Here is a 26,459-nt window from a genome sequence, read left to right on the forward strand (position 1 = left end):
TGCTTATCCTGAGCTCATTCACTCAGGCAGGATGCAGTACCTCTAATATTTCTCATTACACCACATTTTAAACCCGAACAAAGAGGCAGAACGCAGTAAAGTCACCTAAAGGCCCTGTGTGGGTGGTGATATTCACAGCGTTACAGTACACACTCATGTCCATCCTGCTAGGTCTCAAATCTGTGGATAATGTTTGCTTGAAATTGTTAGGTTAGATTACTCGTTGGTTATTACTGCGTTGTCGGAACTAGAAGCACAAGCATTTCGCTACACTCGCATTAACATCTTCTCACCATGTGTATGTGATAAATAAAATTTGATTTGATGATTTGATTTGATTTGCCACAACATGAGAGTGATAAAACCATCAGAAGCCAGACAGCATGTGTTGGGATGGGGATGCTATTACTCTGCTCATTCCCATGCTCTGGGATTCAACTCATGTTTTATGGACCACAGGAGAGCCAGTGTGCAGGCAGACCATGAAAGCTTGACTGTTAGTGGTAATTGTGTAAAGGTGACATGAACCTTTGTGTGGGAGAAAAGGTTATCCTGACTTCTTTTAACACCGTTCCCCCAACCACCCAGCAACGCCTCCCTTACACCTGTGACCAATCACAAAGGGAGGATGGAAGTGCATAGAGATGACATGTCTACGAATACTACCTCACAGCAAGCAGATGGCTATAGCACTTTCAATCAGCACTACAAAGAGAGGGAGGGACACACACATACATACACACATGAAGTGGTTGAGTTTTATAGCTATGAAAGTGGAACCACTCTCTGAAAGGTATACATTTCAAAAGAATTGTGCATGAAATTCATCTTGGAAAAAAAATATGAAGCCCCTTGTTCTTTTGTCATTTCATTCTCTACATTATTAAAGTTTCAGACTTCACTCAAGACAGTAGAGTGGTTGGAATTGGACTCTTAAATCAGACTGCTGTGTTGGAGATTGAACTGATCTACAGAAATGTTTTATCCTGGGCTATAAGCATCACCCACAACATCCAGAATGAAGGAATCCGATAGGTACAGCTGACACGTGCTTCTGGCATTAAGCCTCACATAGTCTTGAAAACCCGACCCTAGCCAAGTGACTAGGGTCTGGTTTTTGCTTGACGGACTCTTTTAGAAATTTCGATAAGCAAAAATATATATATATATACGGTGGGTCCTCTTCAGACAGACAACTCTCCCAACAAATCATGAGGCAGACATGCCAATACCTAGCAATTCGAGACCACAGATTGCAGGCAAAACCTTTGCAGTAGTTTTAGTGAAGGTAGTTGATACAAACTAGCCACTTGTAAAAATAACCTCTGTAAAAATAACCTCTGTGATCTCCATTTTGCTAGTTAATATTTGATATTTTATTCCATCGGATAAGGTAGTGACGAAGGCAGTGACGCAGTTCTTCTATGCCAAACTAACGTTCTATTACTTATAGACGCTGTTAAGCCGGAGAGACTAAGCCTCACACTGTTCTGCTTTATCTAGAGCACTTTGTGCATTTATAAGATTAACAATAAAAATCACATGTTTACAATGACAAATGTACGGTATCCTGTAAGGTCAGATTGGTATAAATAATACCGTTTTCAACAGTCAATTCAGGAAGTAAACTAAAATTACAATTCAATAATAGAAATATTGGCATTTATTTTCAATGACTTCTCCATGAATTAATAAGTAGAAGCTATTTATTACAAAAGTCTTAACATTTCTGATTTTTTTATTCAAATCACTTGCTGAATTGACTGCATTCTATTCGAATTGAGCCAAGCCCTGGTTTGCATCCCTTTTCCTGATTTAGCTATAGCTGTTTCTGAATCACCGGCTGTCCAGCTGACACAACCACCTGCTGCCATGTAAAGTATTGTGGTGGTCTAGGAGATGCAGAACGAATGACATCTGGCTGCTTAACCAGTTGTCCTCCACAGATTTGCACATTGAGATGCATGTTTCCCATCACATGCTGAAACAATGCAAGCCATCTTGTGATAGTGTAGACTGATGGACCTTCAATTTCACACTGTCTCATCTCCTGACATACTGTACGTAGATACACATATCTGTAGTCATGTACTGTATAGTCATACTTGGATGGTAGAACAATGTTTCAAATCCACCTCATGTTTTAGAGACATTTTACATCCCAGTAGCCACAGCTTGTCTCTTTCATATTGTTTCCCAACCCTATGTCCCTGTGCTGCTACTCCCTCACAACAACACAACAACCCAGAGACTGTCACCCTGGAAACGGGATGAAGAGATCTATGGCCAGACAGCAATGCCACTGGCCAAGACTCTACTCTGCCCCAAAAACACAGACCGCTCTATTCCTCTCTGCCCAGACTTAGTCATGCTTCATCTGCGCACAGTCACATTCACAGGCAATGCCACTCATGACTGACTCACTTCCATGTGAAGCAGCAGTAGTATGCCCCCACATACACATACTGCCCCCGTACCATCGCTTCTCCCAGGCAGCCAGCCAGATGCAGCCAGGATGCCTTACAGATTAGGAATGATGTGAAATGTATCATAGTTTGTTCTACTCACAAAAGCTCAATCTCCCTCTCCCTCAGTGCTGTAAATAATGTAATGTTGTTCCTTTTCTCTTTGTTCAACGCAGTCCGTTTGTCATTCAGAGCGAGTGTCACAGTTTAAACAGCAGTCTACATTCTCTCTCTATTATGTCTCCACCTAAGAAGGCCCCAGATAGCTGCTAGCCATGCAGCAGCAGTATTGGCCAGCCTCAAACAACTTGAGGTACCACCAGGCTTGCAGACAAGTATAATTGAAGGAGGCCGTGAGTTAAATAGATAGTGCTTTCTTTGAATTCTTGTGTTTTGGATCAACAATGAAAACATCAAAGACATCCACTAGCGAGCCAAGGAAGATTTGAAACAACATGATTTGTCCAAGAAAGCACTATATACTCTCAGTATACTGTAACTGACAGATTCATGACTTAGTGTGTACTAAAAGTACATGCTTTGACCAAAAATGACATAATTTCTGTATTAAGTCAACAACCCAGTGGTGCTACATCACAACCAATTGTAAACCCAATGAAGGGCAGTTTTCTCACCCCCTCCACTGTTCAATAAACACACTGGCATGGCAGCCATACTGTGCAGAAAATGCACTTACTCCCCTTAGCTCATCAATCACCCCCTGCAGTACAGTATATTCAAACCCTAGGAATAAAACATGAGCTGCACATTCAGAAATTCATACCCATTTTTGTAGCCTGTATGCTCTTCATTTGCCATATTGGCTTGGCTGGAACTGTATTGATTTCTTCCCCTTTCTCTCCCTTTTATGTGTGGAGTGAAACGCTTGTTTTCCTCCACATCTGTAATCAGCAAGATAGCGCACAGCATCCGTTCCATCTGACAAAGCTCTGGTTGCTAGCATGAATACATTAGACAGCCTTTGGAACACATCCTTGTGGTTGGTGGATGGGCAACAGGCTATGTTCATCCACTACCAATTTATTTTCCATTTTCACCCAAAACCTTTCTATCACCACCTTTGTTTTTTTAACCTCGCCAATCTCCACAGTAATGATGAGTACTAAGAGCATGTGAATGCTTTAGAGGTTGTTCCATGAGCTAAGGATTTTCCAGTATGATATCCTTCTGAGTCCAGTTAGAGACTCAAGTTTCAGCCGCAGTGCATAAAACCAGACTCCAATGGGAATCAATTGGTGGGGGTTCTGTGCGTTGCATATTTACGAGTGATTAGCAGTTGCCAATTTGAATTTGATTGGGACAAAGTGTAAGGAAATGAAATGATTGGCTGTAATACTGTCAGGTGTATCTGTAAACACCAGGTCATAAAGCGGCTCATTTACATGGAATTAATTCATGCATAAAAGGTTTGCCTTTGTCAAGTATTATTATCTCATTATTATCTCACAATTTGACAAGCACTTGATAATGCCTATAATTTCACGGCGGCCGTGAAAAAGCAAAAGCTTATGTCAATCTACTATCACCCATAGTAAAAAAGTCAACCTATTCTATTCTGTGCGAGAAATAAATATTCCAAACATAGTCTGGGACAGTTGTGGGATGTGATAGAGCCCAATTTAATACAACCACTAGCATCAAAAAACGTTTTTATGCAATGTGGCTGATGCAACAGATCAGAACGTTTAGCTTAAAATGTTGATCAACTATGAGGCTATTTCTCCACATTATAAGCGCAGCAAAGCTATAAGCTCAAATGTTCCATTAACGGAAAACACCATTATCAAAAGTGACCGCAAATGCAGTTATGCATGTAATTATAAAGGTGCATTTTTATGGTGACAATTATCTTCCCCAAACATGAAACTCACACGCTGCTAATGGATGCCAGTTAGGCTCTACACCCCTTGTAAAAAGGATTAATGTGCTTAATTTTAAGAAATGACTTGGCCACTTAAGTTGTGATACAAACCTTATTAAAACATCTCTCAATCAGAGACAACAATCGACAGCTGCCTCTGATTGGGAACCATACCAGGCCAAACACAGAAATACAAAACCTAGACTACACAACATAGAATGCCCACCCCAACTCACGCCCTGACCAAACTAAAACAGAGACATAAAAAAGGAACTAAAGTCAGGACGTGACAATAATATATAATTCACAAGAGATAGGCTAATTTTGTCACCCATCAGACTATTGTTGTTTTAATCTTGTCTTTACATATATTAAATAATATATGTGTGAAACTGTTTTAATTTCGAATGGACCATTATCATGCACCGGCATAAAAACAGGGGAGCAGGAAACAATACATGTCATCTATGCACTTAATAGCGAATGGAGGACGCTTTCCCCGTGGTTTATTTTCATGCCAGCCAGGTAGGCTATACTCCTGTTCTAAATATAAGCCATGTGCTTAATATTAGGAAAGTTTAGAAATAAATATACTAGGCCTAGCCTATAGAAAGCTGATGGGATCCTCGTCTTTTTATTAGCGGCCATCACTCTGTTTTCTCCCGCAATTGCGTAGCCTATAGAAATGTTGCGCAACATGAGCTCATGGGCTCTCATGAAGTATTTGATTACATTTTCAAAAACATTTGCATTTGATGTCAGAGTGATGAGGGACAATAGAGTGCAAAGTACCAGGAAGATAGCAAGTTTGGTAGCTTACTAATGACCAGCAGCAGCATCAGAGCTTGGAGAAGTCTAATTACCGTGACTAAATGGTCATTTTACTGCCTTCATGACTCGTGACCACCGGTGTGGCGGTAATACGGTTACCGCAACAGACCTAGTTGTGACAGTCGAAACACACAGGCTGAAATAGTTAGTGTAAAAAGTTGAGCCTCACAGGATGATGCAGGAAGTAGGCTGGAAACAGAAACAGGCCTCTTCCTGTGAAGTGTTCATTATGTGGATAAATGACAACATCCTCAATTTGATGATCTAACGTTGGAACACATACATTTGAAGCGATTGGAGACAAGTAAAATATGTTATTGGACTTTGAAGAAAAATATCTGCACATACCATATTAATCCAGGAGCTAGTGTGTCATTTACAGCCAAGCTATTTCCCCAATTTCTCTCTCTCTATCTCTCTCGCCATCTCTCTCTCTCTGTCTGTTCTTCATATGACTGATGACTCACCCTCTGTGTCCTTAGGTGCACATAAAAGGTCGGAGTGACACAATCATGAAGCAATCAATTAAATGATGGCTCTTTGAATGTCCTTCAAAATGTCTCCCAGTCTCTGTGCTATTTGCTTCCATCTGTCTTATCTAAAATGTCAAAAAATCCTTATCATTGATTATGGTAGCCCCAATTTTGGCAAATGCCAAATAAGCCATACAAGAATTTTAGGTTTGGTTGCTTAAATCTGAGGAGCTGGGTGTTTTTATCACTGAGCTTTTAAAACATATCTAGCAGGAGAAGAAGGCTGAAGTTCAGTTCTCAACCAGCACTAGTGAATTGTCTTTATCAAATCCTCTGCTTTGGGGTAAGTAAAGGCAGAGAATGTGGGAGAGACCTCAGTCTCCCCTGTTCAGCTCTTGTTCTCTATGCATACGATAACACTGGAGTGAGTCAGAAGCTTAGACAGGCTGGCGTCCAGGCCTGCTTATCCTCTTGAAGACATCCCGCTGAACCATGGAAGCACTAATTGGTTAAGCAGAGCACAGGCGCATCAGTCTGACTCTCATTAACCACTGGGCCGGGGATAACCACGGCGGCTCTAATTTGGTTTGTCACTCAACGCACTACAGTGGAAGGTGCAGAAATTATATCTATGTCTCTTTTCTGAACCCATCAGCAGAGGCAAGGCACTCCTCATTCTATAGCATCTACACAGTGAGCCTTTAGCAGCGAAGTGTTCACACTGCTGCTGTCAAATCAGCAGTGTTCTATTAGCTGCAGTTAGTCAACTAATCAACAGTCAGTGCCCAATATGTCAGTTCCCATCGCTTGTGTTATATTTGAGTCACTATTGACCCTGACTGCAGTGGTGTGTGTAGCAACAATGTGATAGAGCAGGACACTGCACTTAGCCAACAAAGCACAGCTTGTTTATTGGCCTTGGAATATGAGCATGTCAATACACCTAAAGCACACCACTGCTTCCCCTCTGGCATGTTTTCTCGCTGACAGAATCGATTGGCTATCTTTTTTATCTCATCAGTTGGTAGCGGGTAATCAATCACACAATGGCATCTGACACAGCTCTCCTACCAAATACAACATAACCCCACAAACCACCCCTTTCGTCCAACTTACACTGCGGTTAGCCTCAGCCAACTTGCATGTACAATGAGCTACTTGCTAGCATGTAACTGCTAACTGTGACTTGGCTTCCATTTTAATGACCCTGTTTCAATAATGGTAAGTGATGTTGTGTACTGGCATGGAGGGAACACACACACACACAAAAACATAGTCATGGCTGACTAATACGGCCATCTTTATAACGAAGGGTCTAGAAATCACCTCTCTGGAGAGAATTGAAAGCCAGTTGTTCATGGCTCTTGTGTAAACATAATTTGCATTACTGATGGCTCTTAATGTGTTCTTTCCCCCTATTAATTACCAGTGGAATAGCCTTAGCAGGACCAGTTTCCCTCTTTCTGGCAACCCACAGTCAGCTATCTGCAGTCAGCTAGCTGCAAAGTCATACTAAATCTCCAGTGGACAAATCAAAAGTGAAAAGGTATTACTGAGGTGGTGATATTGTGTCCCACGACTGGTAAGAAATCAATGGCTAAGTGTAGAGTCTCGCCTTAGTGTAAATGCCATGTGTTTTTCATGTGAGCTGGAGCCCAGAGGAGAAGAGGGTAGCTACAGTACATTTGGGTTGTTCAGAGGTTAGGTGAGTGGTTAGAGTATGTGGGTTTGTGTTGGACGTCAAGCACGGTCACAGTAAGCCTAACCACTACTGCGCAGGAATGTGACTGAATGTGTATTTGGGAGGTGCAGTTCTATCATGAAAGTGGATGAATGTGTATTTGGGGGGTGCAATTCTATCATGAATGTGGATGAATGTCTATTTGGGAGGGGAAGTTCAACCATGAATGTGGATTAATGTGTATTTGGGAGGTGCAGGTCTATCATGAATGTGGCTGAATGTGTATTTGGGAGGTGCTGTTCTATCATGAATGTGGATGAATGTGTATTTGGGGGGTGCAATTATATCATGAATGTGGATGAATGTGTATTTGGGAGGTGAAGTTCAACCATGAATGTGGATTAATGTGTATTTGGGAGGTGCAGTTCTATCATGAATGTGGATTAATGTGTATTTGGGAGGTGTAGTTCTATCGTGTGTATGTGTGCAAGGCAAGAGCAAAATTGAGGATGGCATGAGAGCTACTCCCCCCTTAAGCGCCGTGCATATTCTGCCTCTTCAAATATACTGGACCATTGTCGGAAGTGTAAATAATTGGTCCGCTGTTCAGCAATTACCAGCTCTATCTGACAGACCTTTCAGTGTTTGGTTTGATGGTTATAAATACTAGATTGTACAGGAATATGATCTTTTACTTTTGAAGAGAGCTAACAACTACAGGTTAAACTCAATTAAAGCATACTACTTAATGGCAAATAAACCTGGTCAACACCTCGCAGCCCTAATCAAATGAATACACACCAAACCAGTTATCCTTTTAAAAGATAAGGATACTTGTGCTTTAATTAGAAATAACAACGCTATTAATAACCATTTTAAAAGCTTCTATGAAAATCTATATAAACCAGAATTAAATAACAGTTGGACTGATCCAACAGCCTTCTTCTGAAGCAACTATCAGCAGATAAAAAAATAATCACAAGAAATGTAAATCACCCCAAAATAAATATTAGACACTGTTAAAACATTAGAGAGGAGAGAAGCATCAGGGACGGACGGTTTCCTGTAGAATACATTTTTTTAAATTCTGGGACTAAGTAGCACCCCTATTTACTCAAATGACAAAATACGTCACTCAATTCAGTGTTTCCGAGTTCAATGTATCAAACAGTTATATCCATTATATTATAACCAGGCAAATCTGGAGAGTCCCCTGCAGATTACAGACCCATAACTTTAATAAATTGCGACATTAAAAAATGAACAAAACTCATTAGCAACGGAATGGCAAAAGTATTACCAGACTTGATACATATTTATCAAACATGGTTTGTTACAAATAGACACATGTTTTAATATAATACAATACAACAAAACTTTGGAAGCATTCAACTTTCCAGCTGAAATAATACATTTCATAAAAATATTATATAAATATCCTAAAGCAAAAACACACACAACATTACATTATCTGATGAAATTACTTTGTTTAGGGGTACAAGACAGGGATGTCCTCTCTCCCCCTCCTGTTTGCACTGTCAATTGAACCACTTGCAGAAATAATTAGACAGGACAAAAACGTAACAGGTAATACCAATTAACCCACCGAAGACATTCTTTAAAACATACAGTATACTCGGCCATAACAGACTTCATATTGGCAAAAAAAGTCACTGAATAAATAGGAAGGTTTTACATGGCCCAAAATCTGAGGGTGGTTTTGACCTTCCAGATGTGTAATTGTATCAACTCGCCACCCAAGGCTTTTACTTGCGACATATTTTTAAATGCACTAAAGAGGAACAAGGGGTACATATTGAAGATAGGTATGTTCATCCTCATAATCTTTTTTCACATGTTTGTTTTCAATGGATGGAACTAAGAACATTAATATCATCATATTTCAAAACAATAGAAAATGAAACGGATTCTACCAGAACAAATATCACTTCCTAAAAACACACCCCTATGGAACAATCCTTGGATAGCATTTCAGAATTCACCAATAAATTGTTTCACATGGAAAGCTAAAGGCAACAAAACCATAAATGACATGGTCATAAGAAATAAAATGATTTCCATAACAGGATTAAAAAGCAATTTTGGATTGACCAATGTAGACATTTTCAAAGTTGTATATAACAAGACTTCAACTTGCAACTTTTGGATGGAAGAATGTTGAGGGAATCCTATTTGAGTGAGAAATACTCATATAACAGGTAAGATATACAAAACCTTGCAGAAAGCCTATCCAGCTGACAATCTCTTAAATAAAAATATAAACTATTGGAACCAAGACTAAAAAATAACTGATATTGGCACAAGATGGAGGGAGTGTTGGTACATAATGAATGGAATTACAGTTATTGAAAATGTATGCTTAATCCAGTATAAACTAATGTATACAGTATATTGTATACTATTATACAATATTTCACAAATTCTACAGCACAACTGCAGAGTCATGTCTTAAGTGTAAAACTAATAATGACTCAATTATTTATGCCTTCTGGAAGTGCTATAAAGTCCAACAGTTATGGGCAGAGTTAGAAAGCTAGCTGTCATAAGTTTTATAATGTAAGTCCACTTTGAATCGATCTACGTATTTTAAGACATGGTATATGGGGGTGTGGTGAGATACCCAATGGGTTGAACAATATTATTTTCATCACTTACAGTGCCCATAGAAAGTATTCATACCGCTTGACTTGATTCCACATTTTTGTTTGGAATTCACTGCTCGACTAAGGGACCTTACAGATTATTGTATGTGTGGGGTACAGAGTTGAGGTAGTATCGCACACAGAGTGAGTCCATGCAACTTATTATGTGACTTGTTTAGTACATTTTTACACCTGAACTTATTTAGGCTTGCCATACCAAAGGGGTTGAATACTTATTGACTCAAGACATTTCAGCTTTTATTTTTATTTTTCTAAGCATAATTCCACCTTGACATTATGGGATATTGTGTGTAGGCCAGTGACACAACATCTACATTTGAATCCATTTTAAATTTAGGCTGTAACACAGCAAAATTTGGACAAAGTCTATGGGTATGAATACTTTCTGAAGGCACTGTATATTGAAGAAGCTATTACTTAAATACTGGAAGTCAAATGATGCTCCAACATTAAGAGAGTGGAAGAATCAAATGCTTTATTATTTAAATAGACAGAAACATCATAACTCAATTTGAAGTCATATGTGGTAGAGTCTTACAAGAAACAACATTGGGTGTGGATTCGGTGGGAACATGTGGGTCTGAGTGAGTGATGTAATTAATGTTTGTGGAAATGTATGTAAATGTTAAGTCGTTTATTGTTGTTGTTTGTTGTAAAAATAACAGCAACAAAAGTTTATAGATACCTAATATATGGCTCTGAAAATGTGTCTTTCTCATAGACACAGGAAACAGATCTGACACAGATTTGGGACTGAAATGTGACAGTTTCATCTGTGACATTATTTACATAGACTGAGAGTGAGTGAGTGTAATGTTCATTTCAAGACCACTCACAATAGATTAAAACACACATACTGTACAGAAGTACTTACTGAAGAAAGGTGCTGCCAACTTTGAAATTTGCATTGCTCAATCACTCACTCACTCACTCACTCACTCACTCACTCACTCACTCACTCACTCACTCACTAATGTTCAACAGTTACTTTGTTAATATTCTTCATTGTGAACCTCATCCTTAGAATAATAGTTAGTGCCCTCTATTCCTTCATCATTACCACAGTCAGAATATTTTACTCATGACTGAACTCCGCTTGTGTTCAATAGATTCTCACAAATACTTACATCAGTTGTCAGCAGGATAGGCTGTTTGAGAAACAAGGTCTAATAATCCACTTGCCAGTGCAGCCATGCATAAAGCACTGTCACATTTGATATGACTTGATTTGAAGCAAACACTTACATGATGTGAGTGACTCAACTTTTATATTTATGCGTTTCTATGCTGCTATTGGATGCCTGCTCTCAGCTGGTAATGGACTGAACTGACACCTGGATATTTTAGCACATTTTACATTTTTTGAAACATTTGAAATGTTTTATCGAACCTTTATTAAACTATGCAAGTCAGTTAAGAACAAATTCTTATTTACAAAGACGGCCTACCCCGGCCAATGCTGGGCCAATTGTACGCCTCCCTATGGGACTCCCAATCACGGCCGGATGTGATACAGCCTGGATTTAAACCAGGGACTGTAGTACCTTAGACCGATCCGCCATTCGGGAGTCAAAAGGCTTGTGGGTTGTAATTTGCAATGAGCATTTCTGAAACCTAGGTTTGTTTCTGTCATTCCGAATTAAAAGGTACCACACCGAACAGTGGAAGTTATTTTCTTATTTTCTGCCTCTTCTACCGAGTACAATGTTTTTCAATCATCCTTCTCTTCCTTATGCACCTTTGGGAGGAAGAACAATGGTTCCCTAATTCTATTGTGGGATACGTAAGCATTTGATTTATTTTTATTTCTATTTATTTTTTCATCTTTATTTAACCAGGTAGGCAAGTTCAGAACAAGTTCTCAATTACAATTGCGACCTAGCCAAGATAAAGCAAAGCAGTTTGACACATACAACAACACAGAGTTACACATGGAGTAAAACAAGCATACAGTCAATAATACAGTAGAAAAATAAGTCTATATACGATGTGAGCAAATGAGGTGGGATAAGGGAGGTAAAGGCAAAAAAAGGCCATGGTGGTGAAGTAAATACAATATAGCAAGTAAAACACTGAAATGGTAGATTTGCAGTGGAAGAATGTGCAGAGTAGAAATAAAAATAATGGGGTGCAAAGGAGCAAAATAAACAAATAAATAAATACAGTAGGGGAAGAGGTAGTTGTTTGGGCTAATTTATAGATGGGCTATGTAGAGGTGCAGTAATCTGTGAGCTGCTCTGACAGCTGGTGCTTTAAGATTTTTGTAGATCATTCCAGTCAATGGCAGCAGAGAACTGGAAGGAAAGGCGGCCAAAGGAAGAATTGGTTTTGGGGGTGACCAGAGAGATATACCTGCTGGAGCGCGTGCTACAGGTGGGTGCTGCTATGATGACCAGCGAGCTGAGATAAGGGGGGACTTTACCTAGCAGGGTCTTATAGATGACCTGGAGCCAGTGGGTTTGGCGACGAGTATGAAGCGAGGGCCAACCAACGAGAGCATACAGGTCGCAGTATATGGGGCTTTGGTGACAAAACGGATGGCACTGTGATAGACTGCATTCCATTTATTGAGTAGGGTATTGGAGGCTATTTTGTAAATGACATCGCCGAAGTCGAGAATCTGTTGGATGGTCAGTTTAATGAGGGTATGTTTGGCAGCATGAGTGAAGGATGCTTTGTTGAGAAATAGAAAGCCAATTCTAGATTTAACTTTGGATTGGAGATGTTTGTTGTGAGTCTGGAAGGAGAGTTTACAGTCTAACCAGACACCTAGTTGTCCACATATTCTAAGTCAGAACCGTTCAGAGTAGTGACGCTGGACGGGCGGGCAGGTGCAGGCAGCGATCAGTTGAAGAGCATGCATTTAGTTTTACTTGTATTTAAGAGCAGTTGGAGGCCACGGAAGGAGAGTTGTCTGGCATTAAAGCTCGGCTGGAGGGTTGTGAACACAATGTCCAAGGAAGAAGTAAACAGAACACAATGTCCAAGAAGTATACAGAATGGTGTCGTCTGTGTAGAGGTGGATCAGAGACTCACCAGCAGTAAGAGCGACATCATTGATGTATACAGAGAAGAGAGTCGGCCCAATAATTGAACCCTGTGGCACCCCCATAGAGACTGCCAGAGGCCCGGACAACAGGCCCTCCGATTTGACACACTGAACTCTATCAGAAAAGAAGTTGGTGAACCAGGTGAGGCAATCATTTGAGAAACCAAGGCTATCGAGTCTGCCGATGAGGATGTGGTGATTGACAGAGTCGAAAGCCTTTGCCAGGTCAATGAGTTTGGCTACACAGTATTGTTTCTTATCGATGGCGGTTAAGATATCGTTTCGGATCTTGAGCGTGGCTGAGGTGCACCCATGACCAGCTCTGAAACCAGATTGCATAGCGGAGAAGGTGTGGTGGGATTCGAAATGGTCGGTAATCTGTTTGTTGACTTGGCTTTCGAAGACCTTAGAAAGGCAGGGTAGGATAGATATAGGTCTGTAGCAGTTTGGGTCTAGAGTGTCCCCCCTTTGAAGAGGGGGATGATCGCAGCTGCTTTCCAATCTTTGGGAATCTCAGACGACAGGAAAGAGAGGTTGAACAGGCTAGCAACAGGGGTTGCAACAATTTCGGCAGATAATTTAAAAAAAGAAAGGGTCCAGATTGTCTAGCACGACTGATTTATAGTGGTCCAGATTTTGCAGCTCTTTCAGAACATCAGCTGACTGGATTTGGGAGAAGGAGAAATGGGGAAGGCTTTGGCGAGCTGCTGTGGGGGGTACAGTGCAGTTGACCGGGGTAGGGGTAGCCAGGTGAGGGTCCAGATTGTCTAGCACGGCTGATTTATAGTGGTCCAGATTTTGCAGCTCTTTCAGAACATCAGCTGACTGGATTTGGGAGAAGGAGAAATGGGGAAGGCTTTGGCGAGCTGCTGTGGGGGGTAAAGTGCAGTTGACCGGGGTAGGGGTAGCCAGGTGGAAAGCATGGTCAGCCGTAGAAAAATGCTTACTGCAATTTTCAATTATAGTGGATTTATCGGTGGTGACAGAGTTTACTATCCTCAGTGCAGTGGGCAGCTGGGAGATGTTGTTATTCTCCATGGACTTGACAGTGTCCCAAACATTTTTTGAGTTTGTGTTGCAGGAAGCAAATTTCTGCTTGAAAAAGCTAGCCTTGGCTTTTCTAACTGCCTGTGTATATTGGTTTCTAACTTCCCTGAAAAGTTGCACATCACGGGGGCTGTTAGATGCTGATGCAGAACGCCACAGGATGTTTTTGTGTTGGTTAAGGACAGTCAGGTCTGGAGAGAACCAAGGGCTATATCTGTTCCTGGTTCTACATTTCTTGAATGGGGCATGCTTATTTAAGATGGTAAGGAAGAAAAAAAAAGTTTAAAAAAATAACCAGGAATCCTGTACTGACGGGATGAGGTCAATATGAGGTCAATATCCAGGTCGATTAGAAAGGCCTGCTCCCTGAAGTGTTTCACTGAGCGTTTGACAGTGATGAGTGGAGATCGCTTGACCGCTGACCCATTACGGATGCAGGCAATGAGGCAGTGATTGCTGAGATCTTGGTTGAAAAGAGCAGAGGTGTATTTAGAGACAGCAGAGGTGTATTTAGAGGGCAAGTTGGTTAGGATGATATCTATAAGGGTGCCCGTGTTAACGGCTTTGGGGTGGTACCTGGTAGGGTCATTGATAATTTGTGTGAGATGGAGGGCATCAAGCTTAGATTGCAGGATGGCTGGGGTGTTAAGCATGTTCCAGTTTAGGTTACCTAGCAGCACGAGCTCTGAAGATAGATGGGGGGCCATCAGTTCACATATGGTGTCCAGAGCACAGCTGGGGGCCGTGAGAGACTTGTTTTTAGAGAGTTGGATTTTTAAAAGTAGAAGCTCAAATTGTTTGGGTACCGACCTGGATAGTAGGACAGAACTCTGCGGGCTATCTCTGCACCGCCCCCCTTTGGACGTTCTATCTTGTCTGAAAATGTTGTAGTTAGGGATGGAGATTTCAGAGTTTTTGGTGGTCTTCCTAAGCCAGGATTCAGACACGGCTAGAATATCCGGGTTGGCAGAGTGTGCTAAAGCAGTGAATAAAACAAACTTAGGGAGGAGGCTTCTAATGTTAGCATGCATGAAACCAAGACTTTTACGGTTACAGAAGTCATCAAAAGAGAGCGCCTGGGGAATAGGAGTGGAGCTAGGCACTGCAGGGCCTGGATTCACCTCTACATCACCAAAGGAGGAGTAGGATAAGGGTACGGCTAAAAGCAATTAGAATTGGTCGTCTAGAACCTCCAGAACAGAGAGTAAAAGGAGGTTTCTGGGGATGATAAAATAGCTTGAAGGGATAATGTACAGACAAAGGTATGGTAGGATGTGAATACAGTGGAGGTAAACCTAGGTATTGAGTGATGATGAGAGAGATATTGTCTCTAGAAACATCATTGAAACCAGGTGATGTCATCGCATGTGTGGGTGGTGGAACTGAAAGGTTGGATAAGGTAATATGAGCAGGGCTAGAGGCTCTACAGTGAAATAAGCCAATAAACACTAACCAAAACAGCAATGGACAATTCATATTGACTTAAGGAGAGGCATGCTTAGCCGAGTGATCATAAGGGTCCAGTGAGTAGTGAGGTTGGTTAGGGTCACGGCGATTCAGACAGCTAGCCAGGCCATGGGTAGCAAGCTAACAGAGGATGGAGGTCTGTTTTTAGCCACCTCATGCTTTTCCGTCTGTAGAGGGGTTCCGTGTGGTAGAGGGGACCAATCCAATTGGTAGATTTAGTTATAGTGACCCAAGAAAATGGTCCGATAGACCTATTCAGATAGCAGCCGATAAGAAAGCTAACGATTAGCGGGCCGCAGATAGGCGTTCAGGTAACGTCGCGACGGAGGGGCCAGTTGGATAACTCCCTCGGGCAGATAACGTCGGTAGTCCAGTCATGAAGGTCCGGTGGGGCTACGCGTCGGCAGTAAAACGGGTCCGGATAAGTGATTGTAGCCCAGGAGTGGCTGATGGAACTCTTCAGCTGGCTAGCCCCGGAATAATTGATGTTTTCTCTGGGACCGACGTAAGCAATAGTCACTCGGATAGCAGCTAGCTAGCTGCAAGATCCAGGTGTAAATGTCCAGAGCTTGCGGTAGAAATCCGGGGATATGGAGAGAAAATAGGTACAGTATGCTCTGGTCTGAGTCGCGTTGTACAAAACTGCCGATAGCTTTTCGAGCTAAAGGATAGCTGATGACCACAAACCGTGGTTAGCTGAATACTAACGTTAGCCAGTAAACTGGCTAGCTTCTGGCTATCTTCTATTGTGGATTTCAGATTTGAGGTGAATAATACTTGCAGGAGAGTGTTTTGAAGTTGAGATTTTTAGAAAAAAAAAAAAAAAAACATATGCGAGGAAAAGATGTAAATATATATACACGGGACACGACAAGAGAATGATGACGAAGCATGGAGAAATACGCTTGAGATGAGACCAAGCGAAATTTCGTAAATCACTGTCTTGTAAACATCTCTAAGCATCTCTGAACTGTTCACATTATGCTTGACAATACTTTGTAATAAGACAACTGAACCAACCTGTATTTTCTTCTGACAATAAGCACCAAAAAGAAGAAGAGAGTACTTGTGTTGCCAATGCAAAAGCAGATGTAGCTACTAGTTTAGCATAATGAAACCCCCCAGTGGACAGTGTGAAATTGTCCTCAAGGCCATTTCTCTAGATCAGCCTAATGGATTTAGCTAGGCGGAGGAGGACCTGATGCCCAATTGATGAGTATGGACTGCAGACATCTGTCCAGGGCCCCACCAATGAATGCACAAGTCACTGCTAACCTTCTGGCCCAATTATTCCGATATATTCACACAGAGTTTATAATAATGAGCTGTCATCACATCTGCGGGCTGAGGGCATTGAGACAGAGAGAGCCTACACAACCACAGGACATACTGTGAAGCAGTGTCTCCATCTAGACTGCAGATATATAAGCTGGAAACTTAAGGTCGTGATTAGCTGTAAGGGGGAGGGGGAGAAGGGGTGCTTTTCAGACCTGGGTCAAATACTGTACATATGTCAATTGCATGAAAATTCTTGAGCTGTGCTTTATTTACAGTGCATTCGGAAAGTATCAGACCTCTTGACTTTATCCACATTTTATTACGTTACAGCCTTATTCTGAAATAGATTAAATCGTTTTTTTCCTCCCTCATCAATCTACACACAATACCCCATAATGATGATGCAAAAACAGGTTTTTCATTTTTTTTTTGCAAATTTATAAAAAATGTAAAACTTAAATATGACATTTACATAAGTATTCAGACCCTTTACTCAGAACTTTGTTGAAGCACCTTTGCCAGTGATTACAGCCTTGAGTCTTCTTGGGCATGACCCTACAAGTTTGGCACACCTGTATTTGGGGAGTTTCTCCCCTTCTTCTCTCCAGATCCTGACTAGTCTCCCATACCCTGCCACTGAAAACATCCCACAGCATGATGCTGCCTCCACCATGCTTCACCACAGGGATGGTGCCAGGTTTCCTCCAGACGTGATGCTTTGCATTCAGGCCAAATAATTTAATCTTATTTCTCATTATCTGAGAGACTTTAGGTGCCTTTTCGCAAACTCCAAGAGGGCTGTCATGTGCCTTTTACTGAGGAGTGGCTCCCGTCTGGCCACTCTACCATAAAGGCCTGATTGGTGGAGTGCTGCAGAGATGGTTGTCCATCTGGAAGGTTCTCCCATCTCCACAGAGTAACTCTTGAACTCTTTCAGAGTGACCATCAGGGTTCTTGGTCACCTCCCTGACCAAGGCCCTTCTCCCCTGATTTGCCCAATTTGGCTGGTCGGCCAGCTCTAGGAAGAGTCTTGGTGGGGGATGTACATCTTTGTGGGGCAAACAAAAAAGGTTTGGGATGCATGCCAGCAAAGCCACTACACAACAAACTACTAAACAATACATTCATTGCACTATAACGGTGACAAACTGTGCTCACAGACTGTTAGGACCTACATAAAGCTGTCCCTACAGCAGAGTCCCAACAGCAGTCTCAGCACCTTACCAAACAGTTAATTCAGCCTCATTTACTGCCTTTAAAAAAAACATAGCTGATATGGCTGACTTGCTTAAACAAATGTGGTTTCTAGTGGCAATTGAGATGTACAAACTATCCGTAATTTCGATTAACACATTAATGAGCGAGCTAGGACAGACGTAATCAATATAACAATTTGTTCAGAATTCAGAAGATGGGCCGTTCTTACAGTGTTCTTCCTGTACACCAAGTCATAACTTTAGGATAAATAAAGGGGGCAATAGCAGACAATGAATGCTCTTACAATATTCAATGATTACATTTCCCTAAAACAGGTTATCGGCTACATGTGCACCACCAAGTCAGAACAGCAGTTGAAAATAAGGGGAAAATAGACCACATTATTAGGGTGAGGCACATGGGCTACTAACAGCTTACTACACAACATTTACTATTACTTTCTTAGCTACAGTATACATATCTTCCTGGTATATTACATAATTTATGTAACAGCGTACAATACATTCCTTGTTGTGCTGTGCCCACTTGAACGCGAAGGTGGCATGGCAGTCCTTTGTGGGCAAATTTTGTCATCAAACTTTGTCATCAAAGTCTTGAAATCTTTGGATTTATGGTGCTTTCAAGACAACTGGGTACTCAGAAACAAACAAGGTCAAATCATGATGACGTCAGTGATCTTCAGGTCGTAGCTCTGGAAAGAGGCACGAGTTCCCGACTTACAATTCCGAGTTGGATGACCGTACAAAACATATTTTTTCCTGAGTTCCCAGTTGTCTTGAACTCATTGAAGTCAGATTTCCACATTCCGAGTTAACAGTTGTTTTGAGCGTGGCAGAAATCATGCTGGATTGACAGCATGGCCAATGATGAATGTTTATCATTTTAAGCTTGAAAAAGAGACCCTGAAACCCAGAATTGGGACCACATACCCACTCCACTAAATAGCAGGCTAGTGATTGCTTTGCAATGCTTGCAGTTAGCCACGGATTCCTTCCAAACCACTCATTATGGAATTTGCGATTTCCAAGTTGTTGTGTAATGTTTATGTCCAATGGCCGATGAGCACCGAAACATAGTATCTATAATTTCTCTTCAATATTTCTCTTCATATGACAAGGGTTAAAAAGGATTTGCCACTAGATTTTCGACTTGATTAATGATGATGACTGCTAGCTAAGATTTTGAAAGTATTATGTTGACATCAAACCAATCAATGCTACTGTAGATATAATGTGATTTGACGTCATTTTATCTGAGGCCAATGACCTTGAGCCTTCTTGGATGGACACTTCTAATGTAACTGTATGGCAGCACCGAAGGGGCTTAAATTTTCTAGGTCTACCCTTAGATTTGGCAGTGACGTAGTGTCCGCATGAGTGACAGAACACTGAGCCAATCACGGCACAACTAGAAAATATTACCAACCCCAACGCTCTGTGCTTTCCGCTGGCTGCCCCGTCACCACAGAAAGCATTAAACTAGGCTGGACACCTGCATTTTGGAGCTGCCTTACTCAAGAAAGCAAAAAAGAGACCATGTTTGACTAAATAATATATATATATATATATATATATATATATATTTTTTTTACATTGTTTGAAAACTTATATGTGACACGTACAGTATTAATGCCAAAATAAAATTGTATTTATTTTTGAAAAAAATGTGGGTCTCACATTTGCCTGCATTTAATTCTGACTGGATTTTACTGAGAACATTTTACTTTTTAACACCGGTAATTCTCTCACACATCCTTAAAGTGGAAGAGCTTAGTGATTTATTTCTTGGGCTAGTGGCTTCAGGTTCACACTTCTCCTATAGAGCTGTTAATTAAAGGCTTGAGATGCTAAAGGCACAGCGGACGCCAACAGGTCTGACTCTATGTTTTATTACTTTATCTAAACCTACCACTCCAGTATCCCTGCACATTGTAGATATGGTACTGGCACTGACCCTGGACCCTGTATATAGCTTACTTACTTTCTCGTGTTCTTCTTATTTCTATTTCTTGTGTGCTTTTGTTCTACTTTATTTTATTTTATAGTATTATATTACTGCATCATTGGGAAAGAGCTTGCAAGAAAGGTATTTCACTGCATGTGACAATAAAACATACAACTTTGACATGAAATCATTGTTGAAAATTTGTTGGATTGTCTTCAGCATCCAGACAGACTTGATCACGCATACGCACAGATTCTCTCTGATGTGGGCTTGGGAGAGGTCAAGCGGGTGTTTTAACAATGCCTGTCTGGCTAAATAGTCTTGGCAAAGCTGGAGTGACAGGGCCAGTTGGGTTTGAAGATTTAATGGTGCATTAGTCCCACCGGTCTGCGTGAGGAGAAGGGGCCTCAATCCTCAGTATCTGTGGTGGTGTGAGCCGAGCCAGTGTGAGCCATCTGACACACCACAGCACAGCCCCACTTGAAATGCTTCTGAACAACAACATCAACAGAGCTGTTCTCCGACCTGTCATCTCTCACTCTTTCTGCTGTTGCTCCTGACACTGTTTGACAGCGTTGAACCGGGTTAGACACTGATGCACAAGCCGCTCTGCTCTTCCACACCAAATCACATTTTATGTGACTAATTGGAGCTATTATGCAAAAGCATTATTTTCTCTTCAAAGCGACTAAACGTCAAACTATAATTGAATCAATAATCAAGCGTGGCGAGAGGTGGAAGTTTGGGATTGATTAAACAGAGCTCCTGTTATGGGGCGAGGGAGAGCATGTATTGACGTTATGCAATGTATCAGTGCGTGGGTTTGGGTTTTGTAGATGCCGTGTGGAATACTGGCTTTGGGAGTCCAGCCATGCCAGCACTACACTGAGAGAAATCACTAACTTATCAATAATTCAAGTAGACTGTATACAGCTGTATCTCTGCTGTAAATATGTTTATAACTGCTAGTCAACACAGCAAAATATGCTGTCTACATTAACCTCAAGTAACTCCAGCAAAATGCGTAAGTCAGACGGCGTCCTGTGCCAATCCTGTTTCATACTTTGTAACGGGGATGATTGAGCAGCTGAAGCAGAAAATTAGTTAGCATTCAGGGCCCGTGGAGAAAATGGTCATGGTCTTAATAATGTGTTTGTGGGGGATTAGTAAATCTGATTGGTCTCAGATCTAAAAACATTCAGTCAATGGATTTTGTAATGGGCTAACCCTCTGCATTACTGCTGTTGCCTTGTCAGCTTTTTACAGGGAGCTACACTGTACCCGGTGGATTGAGCAACATAGGTGGAAGTGAGAGTGCAATGGCATCAGTATGCAGTGGGGAAATGTGAGGGCCTTCAACACCTTCAAAGAAGGCCCAAGGATTCGTTTTAAAATGTAAATGTACCTTTTAATTAATATTTCATATTTTCAAGAATATTTCAATAATATTCTAATGATATTATTATTTTCTATTATATTCTGATTTAAAAGTAATACTTTGGTAATTTTACATTTAGACTGTAACACATCAAAATGAGGAAATAGTCAAGAGTTGTGAATACTTTCTGAAGGCACTGTAGACAGAAGGCATCTGCCATTCAACTGAATAGACTGGTGGGTTGTTTAGCAACAAAAACTGATGTGTGCGCAACTGTGGAGCAAAACAGGCAGGGGTTGGCTCAGAATCAAAGGATTGTTGACAACATATAAACTATATTTCCTCTCCAAATCTTTACTGAGAAACATAAATACATTTGCACAATGAGCACTTGTTTTCTTACAATACATAATTACTGTTGTTGGTTCGCTAGCTAGCGAATTCTAGCCATATTAGCATAGACGTGACAAGAGTCAAGACACCTCAACAACAAGATACAACGAGCTGAAACAAGCCACCAACAATTCCCCACACGACAGCTTCATTGTTGCTAGCTATCTGACCATCCAGAATCATAACAGCACATGGCCTCCTGCCCCATCAACACGCGTGCATTGTTTTCGTTATGTTGTCAGCTAACCCATCTATTAGGGCAGAATTTTGGGGTGACAGTGGAATCAACCGATCATATTTTGACTTGGAATGGCTGTGAACGTTTTTACAAAAACTTATGCGAGAAGTAGTTTTCCCCACAGTCTAGCTAGCTAGCTTTTGTTGTAGGCTAGAATTTAGCCGCTGCAGCAGGTGTTATTGAAGAGGATGTTGTTGCTAATTAGTTAGCTTCGCCCGTTTCAAGGTGAACTTTCAACAAAAAGTTAAGTTTCAAATGGTCATCATCTGGTGAGTGGAACTGTGTTTTCTATTGCAGCACACTTGCTGTTGTTAGCTATCTCTTTGAAAATAACTTATGTGTGTGAAACATCCCAGCTAGCAATGAGGAATCGGCCCAGAAGCGACCTTCTTCCGGGGGGCTGGAACTGATTGAATCAAAATTAATGATTGCCCAGAATCGGCCCAAGTACATAAGGCCGTTTCCATCTACCGGAATTCAGCCGACTTTGCCGGCATCTTACCAGAATTCCCCCAGAAGTGGCCCAATGCAAATTTAAATAAATGTATACAAAATTACCCGATTTTGTAATTTTTAATATTACTATTATACCTTTCATACATACAAGGAGGAAGGAAACGCCATACACCTGGTGACTGTGTCGCTACGGAACGATGGCCAAACCCTCCCCTTACTCGGACAGCTCTGGGCCAATTGCACGTAGCCTCATGGGTCACGGGTCTCGAATCAGCATCTGTAGCAATGCAGTGTCAGACCGCTGCGCCACTCGGGAGGCTCGGGAAGTTTTAATGCTTATCAATTGCCTTGCACAAAGTATCAAAATACTAAAATACTACACAGGATTCTTAAAGAATTTCATTTAAATGTTAATTGTATTTTTTGAACACAGAAACAATGGAAAAAAATGAAATGTTAATTATATAAAGCAGCCCATGTAATCATCTGCCAAAGAGTATCCTCAATTTGCCCGAGCTCCAAGTAATACGTTTGGGCCAGATAACTCTCACTGGAATCGGCTCGAGCTCAATCACCCAATCCTAGCCATAAGTAATACTGCTGAAGGTGGCCACATGACGTCGGCTCAAGTCTGACTCTCAGCTGGAATCGCCCCAGATCCTCTGTGCTAGCTGGGATTGTTGCATTTAAACTTTAGATCACAGGTTACTTTGTGTGCTGATTGCTGAATATATGTTTGCAATGTGAAGTAATAGTTGTATGTTTCGATTGGGAAATGCTTAGCTTAATGGTTGTGCTTTTCTATTCTTATGATTGGGACCTACTGGCTTATTATGTCCTTGTGAAATGGCTGCTTATTCTTTAACATCATGCTGTGTGTGACTGCTGTCTTTCTATCGGCCCTATGTGTTTAACAAAAAATTACCTTTCGCACATGGAGTGCGTTGCATTCTACATTTGCTGTCCTTTCAGAATCACAAGCTTGTCACACTCACATCCTTTGTGTCACAGTTGTCACTTTAAGTGATAGAGTGATAGTGATGGCGTTAGGCTTCCATGGGTTGTGTAAGCAGTGTGGTTGTTGTTGTTGCTGGTTGCATTATCCATGCAGGTGCTGTCTCTGTATGAGTGGCAGCCCAAACCATGGCTCAGTCTCATGCCTGTTTGATTCAGTTGAGGGCGCTAAGTGATGCTAAGTTTTGTTTTTGTTTCTTGATTTTTGAGTTTGGCACAACATGTTAAAAGATTTGTTTCCCCCACTGAAGGCCTAGATCCAATAGCCACGGTTCGCAACTGTCTGTATGTATTCTGTCACTGGGGCATTTCTGCGTCTCTCTGGATCTGGTTCGCCAGGGTCTCTCTATAGGGGAGGAGGTTTCTGTACGAGGTCATTGTAGAAAGCGTGATCTGTTTTTCCTTTTTATTGTCTTTAAAGGTCATCGGCTTGTTTCCCTCCATCTATTCTGTCAGAAAATGGAGCCTAAATCTTTATTAAATCTGAAGGATTTATGACATGGCCCTTGGCTTTTGTCCACAGTGTTATTGAGGGATGTGTGTATTCCAGGGCTTATCGTTGTCTGCTGTTGCCATTATTAATGTTTAATCTGAGTAACCGCAGAAAGGATCTTTTCAAAGAACATGATGTGTGATCTGCAAGCCTTACAGGTGCTCATAGTGCTCCCTCTTTACACAATATACTGTATGTCTGCAAAGCATGTTAAAACCCAACGCATAATGCAAAGCTTACTGTACAATATTTTACTACATTTTTTTAAATTTCACCTTTATTTAACCAGGTAGGCTAGTTGAGAAAAAGTTCTCATTTACAACTGCAACCTGGACAAGATAAAGCAAAGCAGTGAGCCACAAACAACAACACAGAGTTACACATGAAATAAACAAACATTCAGTCAATAATACGAGAGAAAAATATATACAGTGTGTGCAAATGAGGTAAGATAAGGGAGGTAAAGGCAAGAAATAGGCCATAATGGCGAAATAATTACAATATAGCAATTAAATACTGGAGTGATAGATGTGCAGAAGATGAATGTGTAAGTAGAGATACTGGGGTGCAAAGGAGCAGAATAAATAAAATAAATAACAGTATGAGTAGAGTGTTGGAGGCTATTTTGTAAATGACATCGCCGAAGTCAAGGATCAGTAGGTATGGGACAGATTGGTAGGTATGGGACAGAGAAAATGAAAGCTACCCATGTTAGATAACCTTATTAAGACCATAGAACCAAACAGGCTGTCTTTGTCGATACGTTAATAAGGGATCCTCTCAGCTAGCCTCCACACTAACCTACTGTATTATACTGTCAGCCAGTGGAGTGTAGTCCTGCATGTTGCAGCCTATATTCTTCTCTGAGCTCCCCATTGGGAGGAGTACTCCACAGCCTGCGACAGAAGCTGTGAGACTACCACCTAAATTATAGGTTGAGATCATTCTGTAAGAAGGAAAGATGGGTGCAACATATACATTGTTCTGTTATGTCAGTGTTGGAGTAACACTCAGGCAATAGACTGCTGTGTATAGAGGAGAAAACACAGCCATACTATACCGTGCCATCCTCTCCACTCCCAGGTAGGCAGAATACAGTGTGACAGCAACATACAGGGGTGGAGTGGGGGAGGTCCTGGGGTCAGGGGCTACACTAATTACTCTGCCCATAGCTACCCTGCTATTACGGATGTGTTTATGAAGGTGATGCCTTTGAATCAATGTTCTGTCTTTGTTTCTGTGTGTGTGTGTGTGTGTGTGTGTGTGTGTGTGTGTGTGTGTGTGTGTGTGTGTGTGTGTGTGTGTGTGTGTGTGTGTGTGTGTGTGTGTGTGTGCGTGCGTGAGTGTGTCTGCCTGCATGTGTGTCTCATGTGGAGATGCTGCTATAGAAAGGCAGACAGGCCTGATAGATGTGAACATGACTGATACTACATTGCCAGCTGTCTCTAATACCCCCCTCTCCTCTCCCGTTCTTTCCTCTCCTGTCATCTCCTGTCTTCTCCTATCCTTTCCTCTCCTGTCTTCTCCTGTCCTCTCCTGTCTTCTCCTATCCTTTCCTCTCCTGTCTTCTCCTGTCCTTTCCCATCCTCCCCTTTCCTCTCCTGTCCTGCCCTCTCCTGTCCTCTCCTGTCTTCTCCTGTCCTTTCCTGTCCTGTCCTGTCCTCTCCTTTCCGAACACAACCCCATAGCCCCAAGGGAAGATCCAAGTGCAGACACAAAATCAGCATAATGAGATTATGCATAAAATACCTGGCTGCCGAAAGCCATTAATAAAAATGTGAGACATGTATGAATGGTTCAGCCTCATTGGCTGCAGCGGTAAACAATATCCAGTGAGCAGCAGTAACAACAGAAGTAACAACAGCAGTAACAATAGCAGTAACAACAGCAGTAACAGCAGTAACAACAGCAGTAACAACAGCAGTAACATCAGCAGTAACATCAGCAGTAACAACAGCAGTAATTACAGCAGTAACAACAGCAGTAACAACAGCAGTACCAGCAGCAGTAATTACAGCAGTAACAACAGCAGTAACAACAGCAGTAACAACAGCAGTAACAGCAGCAGTAACAACAGCAGCAACAACAGCAGTAACAGCAGTAACAACAGCAGTAATAACAGCAGTAACAACAGCAGTAACAACAGCAGTACCAGCAGCAGTAATTACAGCAGTAATAACAGCAGTAACAACAGCAGTAACAACAGCAGTAACAACAGCAGTAACAGCAGTAACAACAGCAGTAACAACAGCAGTAACATCAGCAGTAACATCAGCAGTAACAACAGCAGTAATTACAGCAGTAACAACAGCAGTAACAACAGCAGTACCAGCAGCAGTAATTACAGCAGTAACAACAGCAGTAACAACAGCAGTAACAACAGCAGTAACAGCAGCAGTAACAACAGCAGCAACAACAGCAGTAACAGCAGTAACAACAGCAGTAATAACAGCAGTAACAACAGCAGT

At 41.4% G+C, this 26,459-nt stretch overlaps 1 protein-coding gene across 2 annotated transcripts in view; it reads right to left on the reverse strand.

Annotated features, from left to right (window-relative positions):
* Window positions 1–26,459, reverse strand: part of LOC110507868 (galactosylgalactosylxylosylprotein 3-beta-glucuronosyltransferase 1) — a 97,734-nt gene that overhangs the window by 58,957 nt on the left and 12,318 nt on the right. The window lies entirely within an intron of this gene.

This window comes from Oncorhynchus mykiss, chromosome 27 (assembly GCF_013265735.2).
Source record: "Oncorhynchus mykiss isolate Arlee chromosome 27, USDA_OmykA_1.1, whole genome shotgun sequence".
In the NCBI taxonomy this organism is placed as follows: Eukaryota; Metazoa; Chordata; class Actinopteri; order Salmoniformes; family Salmonidae; genus Oncorhynchus; species Oncorhynchus mykiss.